The sequence below is a fragment of the Corvus kubaryi genome, unplaced genomic scaffold (genome assembly GCF_017639235.1).
Source record: "Corvus kubaryi isolate FWS band 111438036 unplaced genomic scaffold, C.kubaryi_AGA036_p1.0 37308, whole genome shotgun sequence".
NCBI lineage: Eukaryota > Metazoa > Chordata > Aves > Passeriformes > Corvidae > Corvus > Corvus kubaryi.
In genome coordinates, this window is record NW_024581096.1 from 8,393,564 (window position 1) to 8,419,397 (window position 25,834).

A 25,834-nucleotide genomic window follows, 5' to 3' on the forward strand; every position below is an offset into this window, starting at 1 on the left:
ATCCTACACCTAGGGAAGATAAGAGGGCAGGGAAAAAAGAAAAATCTGGCAAGAGAGAGCAAACCATCTCATGTCCATCTTTTCTTTCTAGTCCTTCTTGTTACCTGCTGCTGTCTAGAAAACTAGTATCAAAAAGCTCATGTGTCATACCTTCCATGACTATCATCTTTTAAGTTATGTGAAAACATGCAAGTGATATAGCTGGTTCAAATTGCTTCCACTACTCTGATACCCACTTTATCACTGGAAACTGAAAACTCCATTTGTTTCTCTCCTGACTATGTTCTTGTCATTGCAAGTACTCAGTGTGGTGAAAAAGAAACAAGTCTGGTGGTACCTCACAAGAAAATGTCTCTCTGAATTTCTAAGAGAGAAAGTATATTCAGTATAATTTCAACTCAATCTGCTGAATAGTGCTTTTTAAAATTTTATGTGTAAATATTTTTGTTTGACTGTGTATTTGTTATTATGGCAACAATGGCAGATTTTTACAGACATCATATCTGTATCTGGGTAGTTTGGGCAGTTTTGTACCCTGAAGGAATTTGTGCTGGAAATCACAATGTCTGATACTTTCTGTCATGACTTTGGTAGTGTTACTATCATGTAATAATTGATTAATTAGTAAGTTACATATGAATATTCTCGCTGCTTATGAAGCCTTGTCAATTGCCTTGTTCTAGTTCTTGAATGTTTATGAGTCTTTAGTTGTCTGGACTCCTTAGGGCAGTTTGGGACAGGTATAGAAGCAGGTTTCCAGCTACCTAGAGGACATCAGTAGGGTCAGATACACACAGACCCCATGAGGCAGGAGTAGGCAGCAGCTGAGGTGGTCTGTTGTGATTGCTACACTTGGGACTGAAGTGTTGCAAGTGCAGTATTTGCACCACTGCCCCTCTCCATTTGCATGTATTAAACACTTCGCATGTGTAGTATTCAGTAGGTTAGCAGGGTAGGGAGATACAATTTTGGGGCCTAACATTCTTCTTTTCTCTGAATGGCTTATACTTGAAAATATAATTTAGGAATGCTGATAAATAAATCTGTTAAATATTTTTCAGCATTTTCACATTTCTGATGTTGTACATGGATAAAGTTTATCCAACTGTATTTTATTTTTAAATTGAGCTACAGACATACTGAGTGACCTCCAGCTGAAAAATACGCCCTCAGAAATTTGTCCCACAGTATCTTTTCAGTCCCACACCTCTTCCTTTATGTCGTTGCCTTGGGAAGACATAAAGCCTGTGCTCTGTGCTCGCAGGCAGTGGGTCTTGAGCATCAGAGATTGATACTTGATTAGCAGCTCTGTGTCCCTCAAGTCTAGCTGAACATGCAAAACACGAGAGATTTTAGTGACAGTTTTTACTTAGGCTAGTACAAATAAGCATAACAAGACGACTTGTGCTCCAGGTTTTTTTCTTACACTTGGAAACAAGAGAGAAAACTGTTTTTCTAAACTTATCATATTTGCTGAGTTAAATGAGGGTTTTTGCAAGCCATTCAAGATGAAAGCTATAGAATGTAGAATTGTTCCACTCAAATTTATTCCTTGTTACAAATTTTCCCCTATAGTAGCAGTGGTTTAATTTATAAAAGGAAACAAACCCAAAGAAGTCCGCTGTATCATCCAGTAATGTCTTGAAGAAGATAATCCCTTCCTTCCTTGGTCTGAAGGGCTTCAGGCAGGGTTGGGATGGGACGAAATTGGCACTGGCACACTGCCCTACCTGACCTGATTTGATTCCTTGTGCCAGACTGAGCACCTAATGGAGCAGGTGGGAGCACTCATACTGATGGAGAGGCAGCAAGACTGTATGTGGATTTTGTGGAATGACTGTTCCATGACATGGAGAAAGGGCAGCCCTGACATTTCCCATTGACTAGATGTCAGCACATACACGTTGCCTCTTAGGTCTCTTAGCAGCACCATCTGAAGTGTCCATCTCTTTCCAAAGGTTGGGCAGGGAGCACAAACACCCGTTAGTCACTGGAAAGCAAACACTTCAAAATCAGGACTTTTTTAAGCTTCACTATTAGAGCTATTCTCAAGCTCCTGGCGGGTGATAGCATTGAGGATTTACTTGTCTGACGGAGAAGTAAGGTGCATGACCTGGAGAGAACGGAAAGTTGGAGCTACTTTAGTTTTTACCTTTTAATATTTTGAATTCAATGATCCTGTCTCTGAGTTTATCTGAGCTGAATTCAATGAGGGGGCACCAGTGAAAATTTGAGAATGCTCTGTTTTACTGGTGGAAGCTCTGGAGTCTCCTTAGGACTTGGGTTGGTGACCCATTTCATTCACTAGCAAGTGGAAAAATGGGTCTGCTGAATAGCTCTTTTAAATGTGAAACAGAAGAGGAAATCAGACCTTTTTTAACTTTTATTTTAAAGCTGCTCTTCAGTTTAAGTGTAGAACATGTTCCATGATTGTGCCAGAGCTTTGCAGGGATACTGCTAGCATTCAGTTACCTTACATGATAGTCTCAGAGTATTTTTATAGTAGTAGGGAAAGAATGATTCTAACTCTTCACAATGTTTCTCATGGCAGATAAAGTGTTTGTACATGAAAAACAGTTATGTATTCTGTGTTATGCTTTTTGAAAGAATTCTTACAGATCTTTTGAGGATGGGGAAAAGTTTTCAGCTCACAAGTGTTGATGAACACCACAATGTAGGTATCAAATTATTAGATTAAAAATCAATTATAGTAACTGTTAAATGGATAGAGGTACTTCAGAAGCATCAGATAATTTGGCCCATTACTAGACTCTCAATCTTCTACTTACTATGACTAGTTTAGAAAAAAAAGTATTCAAATGGAAAAAGGGCATTTTAATGAGCCTTTTATCCTTAAGTACTCATTATGAAGTTTTATTACAATGCATAAAAGAGGTGTGTCTCTGTAGGCACTTGGTGACTTTATCTACTTACTGATTGGAAGTGTAATGAGATTAACTGTTGGTAGCTGAAAAAATGATAAAAGGTGGTCTAACATTAACACAGATCTGCTGCCCTTATATCTAATCAGTATAAGAAAAAACAGTGAGCCAAAATGGCTCAGGAAAATGGAGTATAGCATTAAAAAGGCTAGAGTAAAAAAATCTGCACGCCTTCAGAGAAGAGTCTGACATGATGTCTTGGGGTGACTTTATGATGTGTATCCCATATTGTTGTTCTATGCCCAGAAATTAATTTTGTGCCTTTCTATGCCTTTCAACTGAGCCTGAGAGGGGGGAGAAAAAAAAACTGAGCAAACTCTTCAAAGCAGTTTACAGTTTGTTTCAAGGACACAAAGATAGAGGCAGTTCTCTGTGCTCAGCTGTGGCAGCAGAGAGAGAGAGGAGCGGGAGGAAGCACTGCTTGCTTTCCAGCCGGCTTTCGGCCTTTTTCTCTGGAAAGAGAGACGGAGAGCTGAGCTTTTGTTTTCCTGGGACTTCGTTTTTTCCCTCCTTCTTTTTTGGACTGTTTCAACATAAGAACACATTGGGACTTTTTCCACTGAGGTGGAGGCCCTGGAGGAGTGGGCCCCACCCCGTCCCAGCTCCAAAGAGGAGGAGAGAGGCTACCTACGGAAGGACTCTGAAATTTCCCCAGGTTTTATCTCTACACCGAGAGGTTTCATTACTTAGCATTATTATCCTCTTCCAGTGTGTTTGTTAAACGAATAGTTTTTATCTCTTTCATTTTTCTTTGAGGAAAATTTATTTTTTTTGCAGACCTGGTGGGGGAGGGGTGGTTGTAACCTGCCTTCTTTCAGAGAATATATTTCCAAATTTGTCTAAGCTGGCACACATGACATATCTTTTATTTTATACTATTCTTCAAAATGTGTTCCTACCCTGAATAACATGTTTGTAATTCATAGTACTGTCTTTGCTGGCATGTAAAGATACTCTTAACTTTTTGTCAAGCTAAGTGCACCAGCATCAATAAATGATTTATAAGAAGTTAACAGAGGTACATGCAGTTGTTCAAAGTGTGTATGATACGTGGTTTCTCCGTCCTAATCCCAGTCCTAGTTTCAGTAGCCTGTTTTGGGGGTTTATTAAAAATTGCACCCAGTTTGTTAGAAGAGGAGGAGATGGGGTTTACCAGCCTTTAATCTCCCTCTGCTTTAAATTTGATACCTTATCTTTTGAGAATGTTCAGTTTCCCCTGGATGTTAAAGAGACCACCCTCCTGGTATTTAATCTGGTAATCTTCCTCTGTGTGGATTGCAGCTTGTCTAGAATCAGAGCTCAGATTTCCAGGGTGACTGATGAGACACCTGACCCAGAAGTGGAAAATCCTGAGTGGTGTGGGGAATGGGAGGATATGGGCCAAACCCTGAAGAATTTCTCTGACCCAATCGCTTGGAATTTCCCCCCGAACAAATTCAGAACCCAGCTGAGGTGGGGAAATACCTGAAAGAGAAATACAATGACAATTCTAATGAGAAAAAGCTCATTGTAATATGTTGGGCCTTGGCATATGCCTATCGCACACTGCTAGGCACTGTAGAGCAGCAGGTAAAGGTAGAGGGGCGGGAAGATAAATCAGCAGACACCCCAGTCACTCAGGCTGCAGCCAGACCAGACAGCAAGCCCAAACCAGATAAAGAGTCTAAGCCACTGACAGTGGCTCCTGTCATGAGGACAAAGCACACAACCAAAACCAATTGCCCAGTGAAAGATGATGATGATGCAGGGGAAGGAACCTCAAAGCCACCAACTGACTCAGGCACAGAAACCATTACTGAGTCCATGTCCATAAAGGACCTTCACAGCCTAAGAAAGGACTACATCTGACGGTCTGATGAATCCATAATAAGTTGGATGATCTGTATTTGGGATGCTGCAGGTGATGATGTGATGCTGGATGGTGCTGAAGTGAGGCATTTAGGATCCCTGTCATGTGATCCAGCTATCGACCAAGAGATAGTAAGGAGGGCTGAGTCTGACAGTCTCTGGAGACAGGTCTTGAATGGTGCAGGGATAGATATCTGTGCGGAGATGATCTCTATATGCAGCAATCCCAGTGGAAGACCATGGAACAAGTGATCCAGCACCTGAGAGAACTAGGGGTGGTACAGATTGTCTTCACAGATGACCCAGGATTGAGGAGTCCAGACCGGATCAGAGTTAATCCATTGATGTGGTGAAAACTCATACAACTTGGGCCACAAGAATATGCTTCTTCTTTAGCAATAATGAAACCAGATTACGGTGCAAATGAGACTGTGCGGGATATGGCAGTGAAGCTCCGAGCATATGGAGACTCTGTGCATGGCCCAACACATGCAAGAATCGTGGCTGTGGAAACACGTGTGCGTAAATGGAAGATAGAGAAGATGCACCAGAAACTTAAGAAGGAGATTAAAGAGTGCCTTCTCCAAATCTCGGCAGTACAGATCAGAGATTCTGATACCAAACTCAGACATTCCCCAGAGAGAGGGTACAACCTACGGAGAAAGCTGTGGAAATTCCTGTGTGACAGTGGGGAAGACACGAAAGAGGTGGGGTGGACAACCCACTTCTGCTCTGGCAGCACAAGTGCGTGAATTGAAGGAGCGCAAGTCTCAGAAAGGAAGTTCTACCAAAAAGGAAGTAGCTCCAGTTGCCTGTAGCCAAACTGCCGGAAATGATGGAAAAGACGATGACATGTCCGATCCCCTTGAAGGAACCTCTAAGATGCAGGCCCAGGGAAGGAAGGATAACCAGGACTAGAGGAGCCCTGCCTCTAGCCAGGTAGAGGCCAGGGAAAACCGTGTTTTTTGGACTGTGTGGATTTGTTGGCCTGGTACATCAGAACCACAAAAATAGATTACCTTGGTTGACACTTGTGCGCAGTGTACAGTAATCCCATCACAGCATGTGGGGGTAGAATCTGTTTCTATTGCTGGTGTAACAGGTGGATCACAAGATTTGACCCTGGTGGAAGCTGAGGTGAGCCTGACTGGAAGTGAATGGAAGAAACATCTCATTGTGACTGGTCCAGAGGCCCTGTGCATTTTGGGCATAGACTTCTTCCGAAGCGGGTATTTCGAGACCCAAAGGGACTCAAGTGGGCTTTTGGAATAGCCGCTGTGGAGACAGAGGGCATTAAACAATTGAACACTTTGCCTGGACTATCCGAGAACCCATCTGCAGTCGGCCTTCTGAAGGGGGAAGAACAAAGAGTACCAATTGCTACCTCGACAGTGCATTGCCAACAGTACCGGACAACTCCAGATGCTGTGATTCCCATCCACAAGATGATCCATGAGCTGGAGAGCCAAGGGGGTGATCAGCAAGACCCACTCACCCTTCAACAGTCCCATCTGGCCTGTGCGCAAATCAGGAGGAGAATGGAGATTGACTGTGGACTATTGGGCCTTGAATGAAGTGACTCCACCATTGAGCACTACAGTGCTGGACATGTTGGAGCTCCAGTACAAGCTGGAGTCCAAAGCAGCAAAGTGGTATGCCACTATTGACATTGCTAATGCATTTTTCTCCATTCCTTTGGCACCAGAGTGTAGGCCTCAGTTTGCCTTCACCTGGAGGGGCGTGCAGTACACCTGGAACTGACTGCCCCAGGGATGGAAGCACAGTCCCACCATCTGCCATGGATGGATCCAGGCTGCACTGGAAAAGGGTGAGGCTCCAGAACATCTCCAGTACATTGACGACATCATTGTGTGGGGAAACACAGCATCGGAGGTGTTTGAGAAGGGAGAGAAAATCATCCAAATTCTCCTGGAAGCCGGTTTTGCCATCAAGAAGACCAAAGTCAAGGGACCTGCTTGAGAGATCCAGTTCCTGGGAGTGAGATGGCAAGATGGACGGTGTCAGATTCCCACTGAGGTCATCAATAAGATCGTTGTGATGTCTCCACCAACTATGGCTTTCCTAGGTGCCATAGGCTTTTGGAGGATGCATATTCCTGAGTACCGACAAATTGTGAGTCTTCTCTACCTGGTTACCCGCAAAAAGAATGATTTCCACTGGGACCCTGAACAGCAACAAGCCTTCGCCCAGATCAAGCAAGAGATCACTCATGCAGTAGCCCTGGGCCCAGTCAGGACAGGACCAGAGGTGAAGAATGTGCTCTACTCTGCAGCCGGGAGCCATGGTCTGTCCTGGAGCCTTTGGCAGAAGGTGCCTCGTGAGACTCGTGGCCGACCACTGGGATTCTGGAGCCGAAGCTACAGAGGGTCTGAAGCCAACTACACTCCAACAGAGAAGGAAATCTTGGCAGCCTGTGAAGGAATCCAGGCTGCCTCAGAGGTAATGGGCACTGAAGCACAACTCCTGCTGGAACCCTGACTACCGGTGCTGGGGTGGATGTTCAAAGCAGAGGTTCCCTCTACCCACCACGCCACCAATGCCACATGGAGCAAATGGATTGCTCTCATCACACAACACACCCGTATCAGAAAACTGAATCACCCTGGGATTTTGGAAACAATTACAAATTGGCCTGAAGGTGAAGACTTTGGTCTCAGTGACGAAGAAGAACAAGGACAAGTGACACGTGCTGAAGAAGCTCCACCATACAACCAATTGCCGTCAAAAGACACATGCTATGCTCTTTTCACCAACTGTTCTTGTCAAATCGTAGGGATTAAACGAAAGTGGAAAGCAGCCGTATGGAGTCCCACACGATGGGTTGCAGAAGCTACTGAAGGAGAAGGTGTATTGAGCCAACTCGCTGGACTCAAAGCCATTCAACTAGCCCTGGACATTGCTGAAAGAGAGAAGTGGCCAAAGCTCTACCTCTACACTGATTCATGGATAGTAGCCATAGTAGCCAATGCTCTGTGGGGATTGGCTGGGAAAGTGGGAAAAAGGTAATTGGCAGCATAGGGGAAAACCAGTCTTTTATTTTATACTATTCTTCAAAATGTGTTCCTACCCTGAATAATATGTTTGTAATTCATAGTACTGTCTTTGCTGGCATGTAAAGATACTCTAACTTTTTGTCATGCTAAGTGCACCAGCATCAATAAAGGCTGCTATTCTTTCTGTTGCAAGTTAATGTATGTTTCAAACTTTACAATTTCTTAAACTGAAATCCAGTTTAAAATCCAGCATTGTGATTGTGCACTTCTCCTGTGACATGGGGTGTTTTTGCCTGTTCCATGAACCGTCAGTAACTTTTTTTACCCAAAGTGACATCTATTCAGAGTTCTTGATTTGCCACATTTTTCCCTCATTCCTTGAAGGAGTAAAGTGTGAATTATCTTAAGTGGAACTCCAAATCCAAGATTCCTAAAGTTAGTAGACAGCTGAAGATTCCCCTTTTGCTTGTTTGCTGTGGTGCCCTTGGCGTATAAAAATGCGTTTTAAGTTACAAGGTTATATTATCCTGTCTCAGCTAATTTCTAGACAGTCAGCACTTTTTAAGCTGGGAACCAGTTGGAGTTTGGCATTCTCAGGGTAACACAGATTGGCTTATAACCTTGACATAGTTGACAGTAATTCAGAATGATATTAAATATATACCAGCACTTACATTTAATTGTTGTCAGTGATTTCCCTGATGCTATAGCACCATTCTTAACAAAGTGTTACAAATTCCCTTTGTTCTATGCCTTTTTAGGTGTGCCATTGATAAGAGGTTTTGAGACTCAGCAGTTGCCAAAGAGGATCACTAAAATGTTCTTTCTCTTTGTAGTGCAGATTAGCTATCACAGATCCTTGATCCATCAGTATTCACATGTCTTTATCCTTTTATCCTGTTTATTTCTGTAAGATCAATGGGGTTACAGCAACCTCTGTACCTACCAGGGTGCAGGTTTTTAAGAACTTCAATAGGCTGTTAGAGACAACCCCTTCTTGATGCTCTGCTGGTCTTGCTCCCTTGTGCCCACATCAAGCCCAGTGTTAAATGTACCCCATATTTATATAGCTTTGAGACTGCTGCAGTTCTTAGGCAAGTAGATTTGTTCCCTGTTGCCTTTGCTTGCAGCTGGTAGGGAGCTGCTGTGTGCCTCAGAGATCATGTTCCTACTACTGTTTCTGTGAGCAATGTCTAATGTCAGCCGAGACAATATTGTTTTGTAAGTCTTATTTCTCAACCTACTTAAAATTGATTTTTTGATTTTATTTTTTTTCTTCCAGAGTAGTATGTAACATGAATTCTCTTATTCATGGATGAGGTTTCTTATTATTTGTTAAAGGCTTTTTAAAGAAATGCAAGTTTTAATGAAGTTGTGAAATGTTCGGTTCTGCTGGGGTGCATTGTTGCTTCCTACAGTCTTCATTTTGGAGAATTTTAGGTTTCAAAGTTGAAACATTGCATACTTTGAAGATAGTTTGAAGGCTTGGATTTGAATATATCAACCTCTAAATAGAAGATAGGCTTCAAGTGCTTTTAACAATCTGTATTTCTGAAGTGACATATCACCTGCCACTTACTATTTCATAAAGAGCTTTCTCAGAGTTTCAAAAACAAGTAAAGTTTTGTTGGTCTGAATTATTTTTTTTTCTTCATAATGTCTTAAATTAATTGATTCTCTTTATTCAAGATACAATTATGAGGGAATCCCATGAATAAGTATACAGGGAAGGAGTGGACACTGGGAAACTCCCAGAGGGTCTGTATGCTGTAATACCTGCCACTGGAGTGGCAGAATTCCAGGATTTCCTTGAAGATGCTTCATGATTAGAGTTTTTCTTTTCAATTCCATGACTGATATAAAAATACAAAAAATACTGATATCAACTCTGCTGAGCAGTTATAAGGCCAGCAAGCTTCAGTTCTTGGAAAAACATATTTAAAATTAGTAATACTTTCTGTCTATTGTGAATTTTACATTCCATGTATGTAACTTGTTTAGGCTTGGATGTTATTGTGTCCACACTTCTATTTTCTTTGGGAGAAGGGGGTTGGAAGGTAATCAATGAAGGGAAAATTCCACTGTCAGATGATTAAATATTCCTTACCCATTAGTAGGGATTTTCTTTTCTTGTTCTGCTATTTTTATGCACCGTAGATAATTCCAGTAACAGCAGTAGCAATGTCTGACCTTGTGTTGTAACACACCCAAGTGGCATGCCAATCTTGCCTTCATTTTGGCAGTGATAGGTTAAGGCTCTAGGATAATTGGAGCTGGCATTTTCTGCAAATTGTGAGCTTTCACAGCAGATGCCAATTCATGTTGCCAAAAATAATAGTAATAATAATTTAAAAAAATAGAAAGAGTGATGCTACCAATGACAGCTCTTCAGTGTGGAAACACCTCAGATCTGAATATTTTTATTGATGCGAGGGGAAAAAGGGAGAGAAAGAGATGCCAAAAAGAATAATATTCAGTAAATGAGATAACTCATCTTGAGCACAGGGGAATCAGATAAAAGTCCCTGCCTAGACACACTCCTATACCCCCTAGTGAGTGGTCCCAGTTATCAGATGACTACATACTCCCTTTTTGATCTATTGAAGTGGTTCCATTTTGTTCTTAGGAAATAATTCATCTATTTCTTATGTCAGATAAGTGGTCTGGCCTCAAGGCTCCACAGGAGAAATGCCTCTGTATTTGTTTTTTATTATATTGCAGAAATGTCTTGGACCTGTTAACAGTGCACACTAAAATGTCTGTGTTTTGTTTGAAGCTGTAGAGGCTTTTGGGATGAGGACAACTTTCCTGCTCATTCCTAAAGATAGGCAGATGGTCTGTCTGCATATTTTTCAAAAATTTCAGTATCAAATTGAAACTAATATGTTTATTAACTTTTCTGCCTTTGTTGTTGCTGTTGTTGCATCTTACATCCATTTAAAATTAACTTTTCTCTATTTGCCTTCCTGAGCCTTGACAGTTGTCACATTATTCTAAGGTGTTTATAGCCAGTGGTGACAGAATTGCTTTTAAAATGTCAGTGCTGGAAGCTCATGGAAGAGTTACTACTAACAGCTGCTCTTTGCTGAGAACATGGTCAATGCCAATACACTGTAATAATTCTGTTTCTCTCTATTATTATTAAACTCTGTAAAGTGCTCATGATTTTTCATATGAATTGCTTGGAATGTTTGATCACCCCCCATTCCTCACGTCTTATAGGAGGCAATGTTATTTTGTTAGCTAAAGGCTAATTTTTGTCATTTATAAGCTCAAAGGTAAATGTGTTAGTTTGGAAAAATAAATTAGTGGAATTTATTTATCTTTATGTATCCCCAGGTAAAAGACATATATGCATGTTAGATCCAGAGTGGAATCTAATCTTGAGGAAAGACAATATAGGAAGAATTTATTTTTGACATTTTATATTGATTGTTTTCTTAATGCAGATTTGTGATTATTTATTATTCCAGTACACTCTGAATGAAGGTTTTGAGGTTTTAAAAATCATTTAGAGGATGATGACAAAGACATCTCAGTGAATGTAGGAACATAATTCAGCATGTGACTAAGAGACAGCAACTAGGGTTGTGTGACAATCTCTTGTTCAGCAGTTCTGTTTTGTGAAGGACTTCATGATTTTGAAACCTTTCTTTGCTTCAATAAAAAACAAAATACAATAATGTGAAGTTAACAAACAGGAGGAAGCAAAAAGAATGTTCTTTAATTAAGATAGACAATTTTAGCTTGACAAAATCAAAACATTTGATGTCACCTTTATTTTTCATTTACAGTATTATATATACAGTTGTTACAATTTTAGTTTTAATTGAGAGATGGGATATTTCAACATTGTCAGGTCTTTAACTTCCTCCTTGCTCCTCCTCCTCCAGAAAATGTTGGAAGAAGTGGTTTTCTTTCATTTTGAAAGAAATGTGCTTCCCAATCTGAAATATGTATATATTTTTAATCAGATCTACTACTGAGTTACATAAAACCATAACAGATTTTTTTGCAGACTAAGATTGGCTACCATGCATTTGCTGAAATAGAATGACTCATTTTCAGGAACAGATAAAGCCATTATCCTGCCTGGAACACTCTTGATGCTGTCTGGCTTTTACTTTTAAATTACAGCATGCATTATTTAATAGTTTTCTCTTCTTAAGGTCTTCTTACCTTCTCTGCTTTTTCAAGAATAAAAATCTAATAATATGGAAAGCATAAAAATTACCATGAAAATTATATTTGGGGAAAACTTGTGATACCTAATACTTACACCATTAATTATGCCAAGGATTTTTTTTCAAAACTGGATTCAAAATCATCCTAAATTCTGTGCCCCTGAGGGCACACATTTGCCTTGAGCCAGGTGTGGTTAGAGAGACAATATAGAACATAGAGGCCAGAGTAGTGCAGGGTTTTGCTATTTAGCATGGTCCGTCCCATGGTGACTCAGGCATACATCTTGTGGGACAGTCTGAAAGAGGGGTCCCCCTCTGTCATCATGAAGTAAATCAATTTATTGAACAATTATATAGAAGCTAGTGATACTATTTTCAAAGCTAGTACCACCAACAGTCCCTTCTTAAACCGTGGTGTGAGTTTTGGGATTGTCCTGTGCAGAGCCAGGAGTTGTGATTGATGGTTGTTTCCAACTCGTGGTATTTATGATCTATGATTCTAAATCTGTGAGGTGTTGATTCCTGGTGGTTTGCATTAGGCTACATTGAGAAGACCTATCAGAGGAGTTTTCAGAGGATCAGAAGAAGTAGATAGCATTTTTTTTTAATACTAAAACTGTTTCAAGTAGAAAGTCAGAATAAAATTGGATGGGCTTTCACAAAACCTTACACATGTTGATGTTTGATTTTATCCTTTGAAGAGCCTAAGGAGAAAGGCAGCAGCTTTAATGGGACTTCAGCCTTCATAAATTTATCTTGCAGTTTAGGCTTTATACGATCTTCATAACCATACTGAATTTTATTTCATTTGAAGTGACAATATCCCTGCCACCACATGATTATGTGATATTTCTGGAGCATGCTCTCTATTCTGTTTTTAGTTCTGACTTGATGGCAAGTAACACCGAAAATGACGTAAAGTTGAAAAACTACATAGAGTAATTTAGTGAAGGCTAAATTATGTATTTACTAATACACCATGCTTTAAATTCAGTTGATTTCTACTTTCCTGTGTGTTGCTTGACACTGGATATCATCATCTAGGTGTTATTTTAGGTTGTCTTTTAGATTGCATTTGAGTACACTTTGCATGAAGGTCGCACTATTGTGTAAGTGAAGTATGGTTGTATGGGAACTAAATGGTCTGGGAAAAAAGTAAGGCTTTAGGAAATAAATAGTGCTTCAGACACATATAACCAGAGGTATTCCACAAGATCCAGAGCCCATCCAGGTCAGGTAAATGGTGTAGGTGTAGGTAATCCTACCTTCAGACAATCTGGTCTCTTGGAGTACTTCCAGACGACGCTTCCAGGGACATATACTGACAACTGCGTCCTCAACCTGAGCTTTCAGTTTATCTTTACCTCTTTTTCCTTTGCTTTTAATACAAGGTTGGTTTTGAATCTTCATGCTTGTATTGTTTTAGATTTCTTTGTTTCAGTATTATAGCAGGAATAAGACTTTTAATGGTTTTATACAATGCTGGTTTTTCCTCCTATTTTCTGTTCTCCTCTCTACTGCATCATTCACTTTCATTGTGATGTCCATTGCACTGGAGGATAGGAGCTACTGCTGGCTCATTCCTTGGCTGTGTGTGGAAGTGTACGATCTTTTGCTTAAAACTGCTAAGAGTCAGTGAGAGAGGGTAAGCCTTTTTGACCACATCTATAAAGAATTTTTTAAGATGAATCATTTAGTTACTGGTTGTAACATTTTTTTTTAAGTCCAGTCTTCATTTAACATTGAGATCTATTCACTCCTCTCTTAAGCTACAAAACTAGTCCTGAACCACAGTAAACAAATCTCTTCATGAAGACAGCCACATGAAAAGTTTGTTTAAAATTTGTTATCCTGATTTCTCCACAGTAAGCAGTTTCTTAGACACCTAATACAAGGTGAAATTTTGTCACATCTGTTACTTGAGTTGTGAGCTTCATCATCTATCACTTTTCCAATAAATTGAGTAAAATCAATCTTGAGGAGCAAGTGAAATGATCTTGTGGAGGAGCAAGTGAAATGGATATGAATAGACTGAACATACTAATCAGTATTTTCATAGAAGTAACTAAAAAAGTTACATTAGTTCATTAAGAGACATTGGAGAGAATCAAATCTGGGTTTAGTATTGTCTGATTCAAATAGTTGAACAACATCTAAGACCCAGATGATGAATTCTAGTCTAATAATGGTTTTAGACAGAGTATCACAAGACTGCAAGATGAAAAAAAGCCAGTATCACAAGCAGGGCATTAAAATTGCTAGTGCAGGCAACAAAGACTTGCTTCAGTTTTTGTATATAGAGGATAATGCAATCTCTGCCCTTGTCCGACTAAGTAGGACAAAGATATTCACTTCTTACACAATCCATTGACAAGTTCTTAAGAAATCTTGCATCAAATTCTGTATTCATTAATTGCACTATAGGCCTACCTGAAATTAATTTATTTGATGTTGAAGTGCTCTCTCTCTCTCCCTTTCTCTTTCCTTTCTGTTTCTTGCTCTCTACCTTGCAATCGTTGATAAATAAAATCCATGTTGTTGACTCGGGCGTGTGGCCTTGTTTGCACCTTAATTCCTGCGGAGGCATGTCTCACTAATAGGATAACACAAGGTCACATTGTTCCAGGTGCAGCAGGAGCCTGCCCAGGGTTGTTACCTGCTAGAGAGGCAAATCGAGGGTAACCTTATTCATCTGTTCAGTTCACTCTAAAGAGGTTTTTCTGTACACCCAAAGTATTTCCCTAATACACTTATTTCTATTTTTATATAGTATTACAAGCTAGACTGAATTACCGGACCTAATAAAAATTACTAATTACAAGCAAATCTAAGTAAACCAAACATAATTACAAAGCAGTACAGAACAATTAACAGGAAACATATGCCAGTGTACCCGAAGCTGACATACATGCTTCCTAATAATTTTACTTGTAGAGTCAATGGAATGGCACTGATAAGGTTTACAGCCTCTCAGTGAAAATAGAGAAATTATGTACTAATTGTATGCACATTTTTAATAAGGAATAAGAAAAACAAGGTTAGTTTCTGGCAACATCTTCAAAGGGGCAGCTCCAGTAATTTACTTTGTGTCAGAGTTATTTTTTTTACCAATATTTCTGACACTATCATGTCATAAAAATGTAGACTTCTGTTTTTCTTGACTAACGGCAAAAGAAACATAAGGAGTATGACTGCAACTGTTCACTTATTTTTAAGCTAGGAACTGCTGTGATTTTCTTAGAAAGCAGAGGAAAAGGAAAACGTAGGTTTCACTCTGTAGGCAAAAGTTTTGTTAGATAAGCCTGTCTAAGACATATCTAATCTATGCAACATCTGAATTTACAAAATTAAACTGTTGTTATTTTGTGTAGCTATTCAAATAGTATAGGCTCCATGCAGAATGCATAAATACATACATTCTATCATAAAATATTGCTTAACACTTCCAATTTTTGTAATATATGCACTTTTTATGTATGCTTTTATTAATCAAAATTTCAAATCATGTGTGAACTTACAGTAATGTTTTCTAATTTTGTACTTACCACTTGACCAACAAATACATGACTGAAATGTAGACTGTTCTATTCTGAGAAAGGAAACACATTTTTATGTTTTTGAAAGTAGGCATAGGTAACTTTCTAAATAATGCTGAGTTTATAATTAAAAAAGATGAGGAATATGCTTGTTCATATAAAGGGGGAAAGCCATGCAAGATGTAGAGAGAACCCTGTGGGGTGTCCATCCGCTTTCCTCTGTCTGAGACAAGCCAAAACTCCTCTTGCAGCCATACTTACGGATTTGCACTGTCTTAGTAGCAACAGCATAGATTCTGAAGCTATAAAACTCTACAATAGTTTTCATGCCTACTGTTGTGTTGTTACAGCATAGACTGTTATTACCTCAGATGCATTTTATTAGAAGCTCCCTCCTCATGTGGAATAATTCATGGGTTCTTTATTGCTTCCTCAACTAAATGTAGCTTATTCTAGAAATACTAATTTCCCCATCTATAAATGATTCCAGAAATGCTAGTTTCCTTATTTAATGCCTGACTGGGCTTGGTTACACCGCAGTGCAAATTTGGAGTTAGCAAGATCCACAACTAGACAAAATGGGACCTGCTGCTATTTGAAGAACAGTTTTGTTATAGTGTAAGCATATCTGCTTGCTTAAAGATCCTGACACACAGATTAGTCAATTTTTCCTCTAGATTAGTATTAAGCAACCAAAACTGATTTTCCCTGTTCACTATTTATGTGGCATTTTTCCAAATTCATTGACTAGAAACTGTTTGCTGGATTATTTTTGAAAAAAATTACTCATCTGTTGGAACAGAAAGTAAAGCTGGTCTTCAAATTTCAGCTGATTTTTACTGAATAAATGTGTCACGTGCTCTTGTGTTTCCTGGCCAGGAGGAAATCAGTCATATTTCTAGTACAAGTACTCCCAGCTATAAATAACAATTCGGTTTTCTAGTGTTCTCTAGTATGAATTTAAAATGCCCTGTTCTGGCAAATTATTCCTGCAATGCAAAGAGATGGCTGTGAATAGAAGTGCAATTGATTTGACAGAAAAGCAAGGTTAATATTCCCTGAAATTTTCTGTCAGTATTCACCTGCGTAAAGACATAATGTTCTTCCTGCAGCCATTCATCCGTACTTGTCTTTCTAGTCCCTGTGATAGCACTTTAATGTAGTCACTTAACCAACCTTTTCAGAATCACTTCAGTGTTTGAAGTCATGAATAAAAACATAAAAACTGGTTGCAAATCCCTACTGTGATGACTCCTTCTCCGTTTTCCCTTCGAAGAGGATATTTGGGTGATTCTATCATAATCTGTATTTTCTTGCCACAGCATCATACCCTGAAAACATGCTCTGGTGCTGAGGAGGCTATTTCAAGGATGTCTTGAGGCATTTGGGGGAAAATGAAGGCAATCTGTGTGTCAAAGGCTACTGGCACTACTGGAGAGCGCACAGGTTTTCAGGAATGGGATAATTCCCATCTTTTATTTGGTTTTGACTCCAGTTCCCCATCAGTTTTTCTTCTTTCTCATTTCTTTATGCAGGTGGAAACATGAGTCTTCACACACTCTGCTAAACTTCATGTTTTATTGCTGGTATCATTCTGGTTCACTTTTGATTCAACAAGTCTAGATGGACCATTTTTTCTGCTTTACCTAAATTTTCGATCTTGAATTCTTCTAGAGCAGGGACTGTTTCCTTTGTCTGTAAAATGCAGTTGTGTACTAGTGTTCAGCTAGATTTTGCAGGGCCTATCATAATAGAATTAATAATTGCTATTAATAACTTAATCTGCATTCCAATAGCTCACCCACTGAGATATCACTGCGACCTCCAAGGTCGTTACTATTTGTTTTCTATTTGTCTTAGTGCCTAGAGACTCAAGACAAGATCAGAATTTTATGGACACATGCAATAAAATTCATCTGAAGAAATGTAGATGTTTACTTCTGGAAAACTCCCAGCATCCTATAAAATTATCATAGTAAAATGTTTTAGATTTTACTGTTTGTCCTTGTCAAAATCAGTAGTGTTCATCTACTGGTCTTACTCTTTTTCTAAGAGTAACTTCTGTCTGCTTTTCATAAGAACACTTATTTTAATTCAGTTATTTCTGAAAGAAAACTAATGAAAGTTGCTATAAGAAATGAAAAATGTGACTAGTGTAATCACTGAGTGTTTAAGGTAAAGATACTAATTTTCAAAATAACTTTTCATTGAGACTCTCATTTTTACTTTTTTTCATGTGTTGCTATAGCAAGTCAGTTGTTTGTTTTGCAAGTCTGAATCTTCTGATTATACATAATAGTGGACAATGGATATTAGAAAGCAACTCTTTTTGCATCTTCACCACTCTGTCTCCAACTTAGGCAAAAATATCTAAGATGCAAAAAAGCTTCAAGTTATACCACAGAGCAGTAATCTCTGTTTTGGTCTCTTATTTTTTTCTTAATAAAGTAAAACATATACTTTTTTTGACCAGAGCTGAACATTAGGCTGTTCTTTTCATTGGCAGAAAGTGACTTGGGGGTGCTGGTGACAGCAGCTGAACATGAGCCAGGGTGTGCCCAGGTGGCCAAGAAGGCCAAGGGCATCCTGGCCTGGATCAGCAGTAGTGTGGCCAGCAGGACCAGGGCAGGGATTGTCCCCCTGTACTGGGCACTGGTGAGGCCACACCTCGAGTGCCGTGTCCAGTTCTGGGCCCCTCACTTCCAGGAGGAGTTTGATGTGATGGGCCATGTCCAGACAAGGGTAGGAGAACTAGTGAAGGGGCTAGAAAACATGTCTGATGAAGAATGGCTGAGGGAGCTGGGACTGCTTAGTCTCCACAAGAGGAGTCTTGGGGGGAACTTCATCGCTCTCAACAACTGCCCGAAGGGAGGGTATAGGGGGCAGTCTTTTCTACTGTGCCTACAGTGAGAGGAAAAGAGGAAATGGCCTTAAGCTGAGACAGGGGAGATTCAGATCAGAGCCCAGAAAAAATATTTTCACTGTTCAGCTGGTCAGGCATTGGAAGGTGGTGGAGGTGGTGGAGTGACCATCCCTGGAGGTGTTCAAAAGGCATCTGGCTCTGGCACTGGGTGATATGGTTTAGTGGTTCAGGGGTTACAGGGGCAGTGCTGGGCAGGTGGGTGGACTGGATGACCTTGAAGGTCTTTTCCAGCCTTGATGATTCCATGATTCCATGACTGCCATCACCCAAGATCTTGCCTCTATGCAATAGCTAGCTCAGTGTTCATCATCTGGGATCTAAAGGTAAGGAGATTTTTTTAAACTTGTAAGTCACTTTAGACTGAAATAGAAATTACTCTGTTATTTTTTAGCTCATTTCAATGTCTTGTGTTCTTCTAAGGTCCTTGCCCTTATTGCCCTAACTAATTATTTTGAGGAAACATTCTTACCCGCTTTCCAATCTGTTCATTATGGGGACAAGCACAGTGCCAGCAGAGGTGGTGGCCCCTCTCCCCTGTCAGAACTAAGTATTTCTCACAAGAAGGTGTTGGTGTGGTGGCACTCCACTCCTGACCCTGGGACTGTGCTTAAAATTATGCACATGAATTAGTTCAATTCAGCAAAACTGGGCATGCATGTTAAGCACTGGGTTATTTAGATGTTAGATTTGGGCTTGATCCTGCAAGAACCTGTGCTCTGTTACAATAAGACCATATAGCACTTTGCACAACATAGCTGAATGTTTAGAATGTGGTGTAAATAGTTTTCTTTCTCATACCTATACACTTTGTTTCCTGTTTAAAAATGTTAAACATGAAATCTGCAGACATAATCTGTGGTAGAATTTAGCAAGTGCATATTGCTTTGCATAAGCAGATCTTGAGTATTGCTTAATTTTGATCTTATCTGTTCAGAGCACATTAAGATTTAGGCAATAGCAGTTAGAATTAAGTCACTGTTTATATTCTTTCAACATTGCCTCAGGGTTTATGAAGAACATAATGCTATAGTTATATATGCCTTAATGTTTTAGAAGACAAGCCCTTAATGGCATACTTACGGAAGTGCATTTTAAACCACAGCCAATATTTTTACAGGACAAGTACAGAGATTTGTTTAATCTGCCCTATTTTTAAAGTGACATAGGGTATTACTGTTGGAGAGCTGGATAAACACATTAGAGTAATTAACCTTCCTGGAAAGAGGGAGCTTCTGAAACTTGAACATAATGTTCTAAAAAATAGTCGCTGTTGAATTATGTGCTGGATAAAGACTAATGATCTCATTGTAATTTCTTTTAAGAATAATGGGATTATTTCATTTGGAGACAAGTGAATTGAAATCGAATGAAATCATGGGAGCTGAGTCAGTCTTTTTACACTGAGACTGAACCTGGAACATCTTTTTCACTCCTATACTTCTTAGTAGTTCCATTACAAAGCAATAAGCATGAAACAGCTGAGTATCAGCATTTAATCTTAGACCTCTTAGTGAAAGGAGAAGATTATGCAGTTGTTTGATTTGTGATATTACACTTGTGACATTTCTTCTTTTTTATTTACTCCAATAATATAGCTCTGTACAGTATTTTTGTTTCAAGAATACCTTGACATGAGGTGGTTGACATTTCCAAAGGCCTTCCTGGTCAAAGTTTTTTTGACATCATCATACTGACAAACTAGCAGGTATTAGTTTAGTATTTTGACGTATGACTGCAAAGTATTTAAAAACACTTGCTTTTCTCCTTGACTCCATGCCTTCATTCATTTTGCCTTCTTCAAAGACTGAAAATACTGAACTCTCTTGCTGCTTTTAAAACTGTTCCAGTGTCAACTTTCCCCAAGCAAATTGATTTGAAGCAATGCTATTCTTGATGCTCTTAGAAAAAACCCACATTTTTCTACATATCAGTATGTTTCAGTTTTAATATGAAGGTAACAAGTATTTAAATAATTGGACCAAAGCACTTTCCTGTGGTATTTTGAGCAGGCTGTATTTTGCAGGACAGGTACCAGGCAGGGTTTAAAGGCTTCAGCACACGCTCCAGTTCCTTAGCAAGTTGCTCAGGTGCTCCAGAGATTTTCCAGCTTTACTGTCTTATTAATATACATCTCCATCAAGAATAAATAAACTTCTGATGAAAACTGACCTTGAAACTTGAAATGTGACCACACTGCTGTGTGTCTGAGTGTGAGTGCCATTCTTCTGTTAAAACTATTCCTGTAAAACTGGCTGAGTTGGAAGTAGCCATCAGTGAAAAGTGAAAAAAGAACTCAACATGAGGTAGCATATGACAAATTGAGATAATACTTGAAAAAAAAAAAAAAAAGAAAAAGAAATTTTGCTTATTAAATCAGTTTTGGAGGGTTGTTTGGTAATATTTTTTAAGATGAAGAGTAATACAATGACATCAACTGAAGCTTGAGGAGATGCTCTAGATTTTATAGAGATAAACTTTAATGTTGTGGACTATTGATAAGCCAGAATAACCTTTTATAACCTGTCAGCACAGCAAGATCTCTAGGTAATTTTTGAAACACATTAATATTAATTGCTAAAATTGCTAATAATTAGTGCAGATATCCTGGGGATTTTAGTCTTGGAAACACCTGGTAAAATGTGTCATCATGAACCTGAAAGTTACCCAGAGTATACACAAACAGACTTTTTTCTTACCACAGATTTAAGTGGAAAATAAAGACTCAAGAGTTGATTAAAAAAAAGAAAAAAGGTAAGTCTTCTTTCCTAAATCACATGGGTAGAGATTTTGTTCATATTTTGTTTTGCATATGCAAAGAGACTCAGATAGATGAATAAAAATTTTAATCATTGTTGGTCTGAATCTGTCAAATAAATGACACCTTCAAATGCGAAATGACTACAAGAATGTAATTGAAATTATTTTAGTTTTGGCTAAATTATTTACAGTGATAACAAGCATGAGGAAGATCCTAACTGTGAGATCGTATATTTCTCAGCAATGTTAGGGATGCCACAGGCTTAGACTTAAAGGACATTTGAGATGGTGTTTGCTGTTGATTCTTTTTAGCAAAAAGTTGATATTAAACTCAGGCTTGACAGAGACATACTTAAGACTTTTGACCTAACATGTAGTACACTCTTCTCTGTTCGGCCTTAACATGGAGAAAATGAATGCAGAAAGTAAACATTACTTCAGGCATATTCGGAAGTAGTTTTGCCATCCTTTGCTCAAAAAATATTTTCAGTCTTTTGTCTGAGTAAAAGGAGGATGTGGCTGTGGGGTTTTTTAGATACAGTCAAGAGTAGTGCTTTTCTATTTTCAGTTCAAACTTAAGATAGTTTTGTACCCTGTCCAATTCAAGGTGTCACTGTAAATGTGTGGTAAACCATTCCTCTCTGGCAGTTTGCCTCTGAACATGATCTTGGAGACACATAGCAAGTTCCAGAGGGTCATTTTCCTGCTGGGTCTCCTAACAGCTGGTACATTTTGAATAGTTAACACACAAGTGTTTTACAAATGTAAAAGTAGAGCATGCCAGGAATAAAAAATGTACTCTGTCAATGTGTTCATTGCAGCAAACAAACCTGAAAACAATAAACCCTCAGCCATTCTACTGAGTCTCTTGCTGGTCAGGTTCTGCTCCCAGCCCATGGCTGAGGACCTCAGCTGGCAGTCATAGCTTCAAGAAGAGTATTGTCCATAAAAGGGGTTAATTGAGCACAAATGTTTGCCCTGTTTTACTCTTGGAACTTGCTTCACTGGCTCATAGGAGTAAATATTTGCTCTCCACATTTATTGATCTTTGCTTCAGTTCTCTCCAAAAATATCTTCCTTTTCAGTTGGGTCTGTTTATAAGCTGTGGTTTCACCTCTAATATTGCCAGTGTTCAGACAGTTCCGATCTTTCAGCTGCTGAATCTGTTAATTTTGAAATGTGGTGCTCCTCTGTTGACAGAGTCTTTATGCATTGCAAGGTGTACTTAAACTTCTCCCTCAGCTGTTTAATCTTGCCATTTAGAAGACATGGGTTAATGCAATGATATCTAGGTGTTGTTAGGAAAAGTCCATGGTAGGCACTGCCTGCTCGGGCAGCAGCTCTGTGGAAATGGCTGTGAGGTACATGGACAAGCTGCACAGGAGCCACCCTGGGGCTGGCAGCAGTGAAAGCCAGGAGCATCTGGTGCTGTAGGGACAAGGGTACAGCTAGGAGATGGAGGGCAGTAATCTTTGTCCTCTGTTTGACAGCTTTTGAGACCAACTCTAGGGTGCTGAGCCAAACTTTGGGTTCGCCACTACCAGACAGATGTCATACTGGAGCAAAGAGCAGAGGATGGCTATCAAGGTGCTTGAGGGTCTGGGGCAGAAAAGGTAAAAGAAGCAGCTGAGACACCTTTTAAGGCTTATTTAAGGCTTTGCAGGACCTGATTACTGTCTACAACTGCCTAACTTCTGTTAGTCTTTGGGAAGATGGAGTTAGGCTTTTCTCAGGTGCCAAGTAAGAGGACGTTTAGTGGGCACAAATTGCGATAACAAAGTTAGATTGACTATAATAGAATCACAGAGTCCCCTAGGATGGAAAACATCAAGTCCATCTCTAAACCATAAACCTTTCTTTAAGTGCAAGCTCAATTTCATAAAACTTCCTGTTTTCTCCAGGGAAAGAGAATACCGTGCTTTCAAAGGTACAGGACAAATGCTTGCACGAATTGTGATACCTTGAGACCAAAAAAACAAACAAGGAAAACTAGGTGCCCTTGTATCTGAATCCAAAGATTACAAAATACTAATGCTTACACTGTAGAGAGAGATTTGAGAAGATTAATGACAGAATGAAGGTACTTTTCAGAGATGACACACTTGATAAATCTGTCGTTTCACCATGAGACTGGTGAAATACTGGAACTTCCAACTTGTGGACTTTGCAGTATCTCAGTTCCTGGAGATATTCAGAACTTCACTGAATGTTGACCTAAGCAAGCTGATAAAAGGTGACCTTTCTTTGAGGAAGGAGTTGGATGGACCAGAAGGCCTCTAAAAGTACTTTACAACTTTATGAACTGGTTCTTTTTTTAATTTTCATTTTATTTTAATTGTGAATTCATTTTTCATGAATGTACTTTGAGAATATTCTCACAGTTTCATGTATTTAGAGTCTTAAAATCCAGTTAAGTTTGTCCTGGCAAGAGACTTGCTTATGCATCTTTGTCCAAATTAAAATTGAAAACTGTTTTTTTCTGTCAGACTAATAGCAATTCATCTTCACTAATGCAACAGACAACATTATGGCAGATGATGAGATTTGGACTTCTTGTCCCTGCCTTGCAAATTCACAAAGCAGTATTATTTATTCCATTTGTTACATCTTTTCGTGTGAGATAAGCATCATTTTTATGTGTTGGTCACCACAACTGTGTATGCAGTTGTGTGGTTTTGGACAGAATTCAGTAGTGGATTCCAGAGTATTTTCTCTCATTCCTTTGGATTCTTTGAAATCTTATTTATGTGAGAACACTGCCCACTCATCACAAGCCTCCTCTCCCCCAGTCCTTCAAAAGTATGCTGGACTTGTTCCTCTTTTAACTAATCATCAAGTCCTTTATGTTCCCATTCCTTTTGCGTTCTCTTTAAAGGAGTGTATTGATCACATTTTATTTTTTATGCTGAGTGCAGTGTATTTCAAATGTCTCTTTAGCTCTGTCTCTGTACTGCTTTATTTTGGCCTCTCTTCCTGAGTGAATTTAGAATTATGAGAAGCATTTTTGTTATCAGAAATGGATACTGGCAAATATTTTTCTCTGTGTCTCATGTTTTGTTGGTTTCTGTTGCAGTTAGTTGTAGTTTTAAAGAGAAATAGAGTTCTGAAGTCAGTGTTGAAAATGGACGCAGCTCAAAATGGCTGACCCATCACCCAGTGTCCATTAGAGTACCTACTGGCCTGTAGGACTCTGGAGCTGCACAGAGTCTTGTTTCTGTGTCATTACAGGTACGAGACAAATAATACTGGGGTAATTAAACATGTTCTCAATATTCAAAAGCATGAGGCATGAACAGTATATTAAAAACAAAGTATATTTAAATAGAGCTATTAGGGAAGGATTATGAAAACTGTTATTTTGGTTTGCCAGTTCAGCTCAGAACCAATCTGTCACATACGAGCTGAATAACCTGTTATTGGGCTGTTAATATTCCAGGCTTGTGTGTTTGTTATGGTGTTCTGTTGTTGTTGTTTTTCTACACAAGGTGTAATGGCAATATAAAATCAAAGCTTTTTTTTTCAGATCTCAAAATTTTCCATTAAATGTAATATTCTTGGTCATTGTTTCTGACCAGGCCAAATCTTTAGCTTTTAATACATTTTCATCACTTCTGTTTATGAGAAGGTTGTACCAGTTCTGCTTTCATTTACCTGTTCATGTCTAATGAATGATAAACTTCTTTAATGTTCTCATTATGTTCATCATATTGTAGAAAGGTTGATGTTAGTAGTCTGAAATAGCTTAAAAATTTTATTTCTTTAGGTTTAGTTCTGTTATGTTACAGAATAGTGTCCCTTGAGACAAATTACAGTTGTGGCACTGTTAATATTTCAACAGGCTACAAAAAAGCCCCCTCTAAATACATCAAGTCCATAAGCAAAGAAAATGTCTTTACCATCTGAATATATTTTATTTTTCCAGATTTCAGGCTTCTATTTGAAGGTGTTACTATTATGACAGAAAGCAAGCTTCAGACTTGGATGAAAGTTATTAACAAGCGGTAATATGCATTAAGGAGAAGATTTTTTTTTCCTTTGACCAGGATAAAAAATTTGTGTCAGATTCATGTTGCAGTAGCGGATATACAACTACAAATAACAAGTTACTTGAGCCCAGAACATGTGTAGCAAAGAAAAGAGTATATGGCACATGATACGTTCTTCTGAGCATATCCAGTGTTTGGATGCCTTCATTATGTTTCATTTTCAACTATGGCAAAGAGATAACCATTGTAAAGTGATATTTGTAAGGTATTTCCACAATAGCAGTTTAGCACTGGTATGCAGACGAGTCAGTACTGCCCTGAACTCAGCTTTTATAGCAGTAGGACTTTGTTACTGTGATGATGCCACAGCAATGCTTTTGACTAAAACCAGAACTGATTAGACTGCATTATATTACCCATTCATATTTTACCACCATTGTGCAATGTATTACTTGAATTTCAGCTGCCACAGATCTTGTTATGTAAGGGGACGAGTTCTTTATCAAGGTTGGTTGCAGAAAAAGGAAACCTGTCTGTTTGTTTCCTTCTTTGCTCTTTAATTTATGCTCATTTGGTGTATTTTGAACTAATGCTTTTCTAAAAGAATATTTCAACTTCGTGGTTCACATCTGCTCTTCAAATAG

The 25,834-nt window shown here is 38.9% G+C and overlaps 1 protein-coding gene and 1 long non-coding RNA gene across 2 annotated transcripts in view; one reads left to right on the forward strand and one right to left on the reverse strand.

Moving 5' to 3' along the window:
- Window positions 1–25,834, forward strand: part of HCN1 (hyperpolarization activated cyclic nucleotide gated potassium channel 1) — a 204,277-nt gene that overhangs the window by 34,484 nt on the left and 143,959 nt on the right. The gene's annotated exons all lie outside the window — the stretch shown is intronic.
- LOC121664817 lies at window positions 5,385–15,728 on the reverse strand. The gene is made up of 3 exons (XR_006016143.1): window positions 15,718–15,728; window positions 6,278–6,280; window positions 5,385–5,574 (listed from the first exon to the last, which is right to left on the reverse strand). It is a non-coding gene; the product is annotated as an uncharacterized LOC121664817 (long non-coding RNA).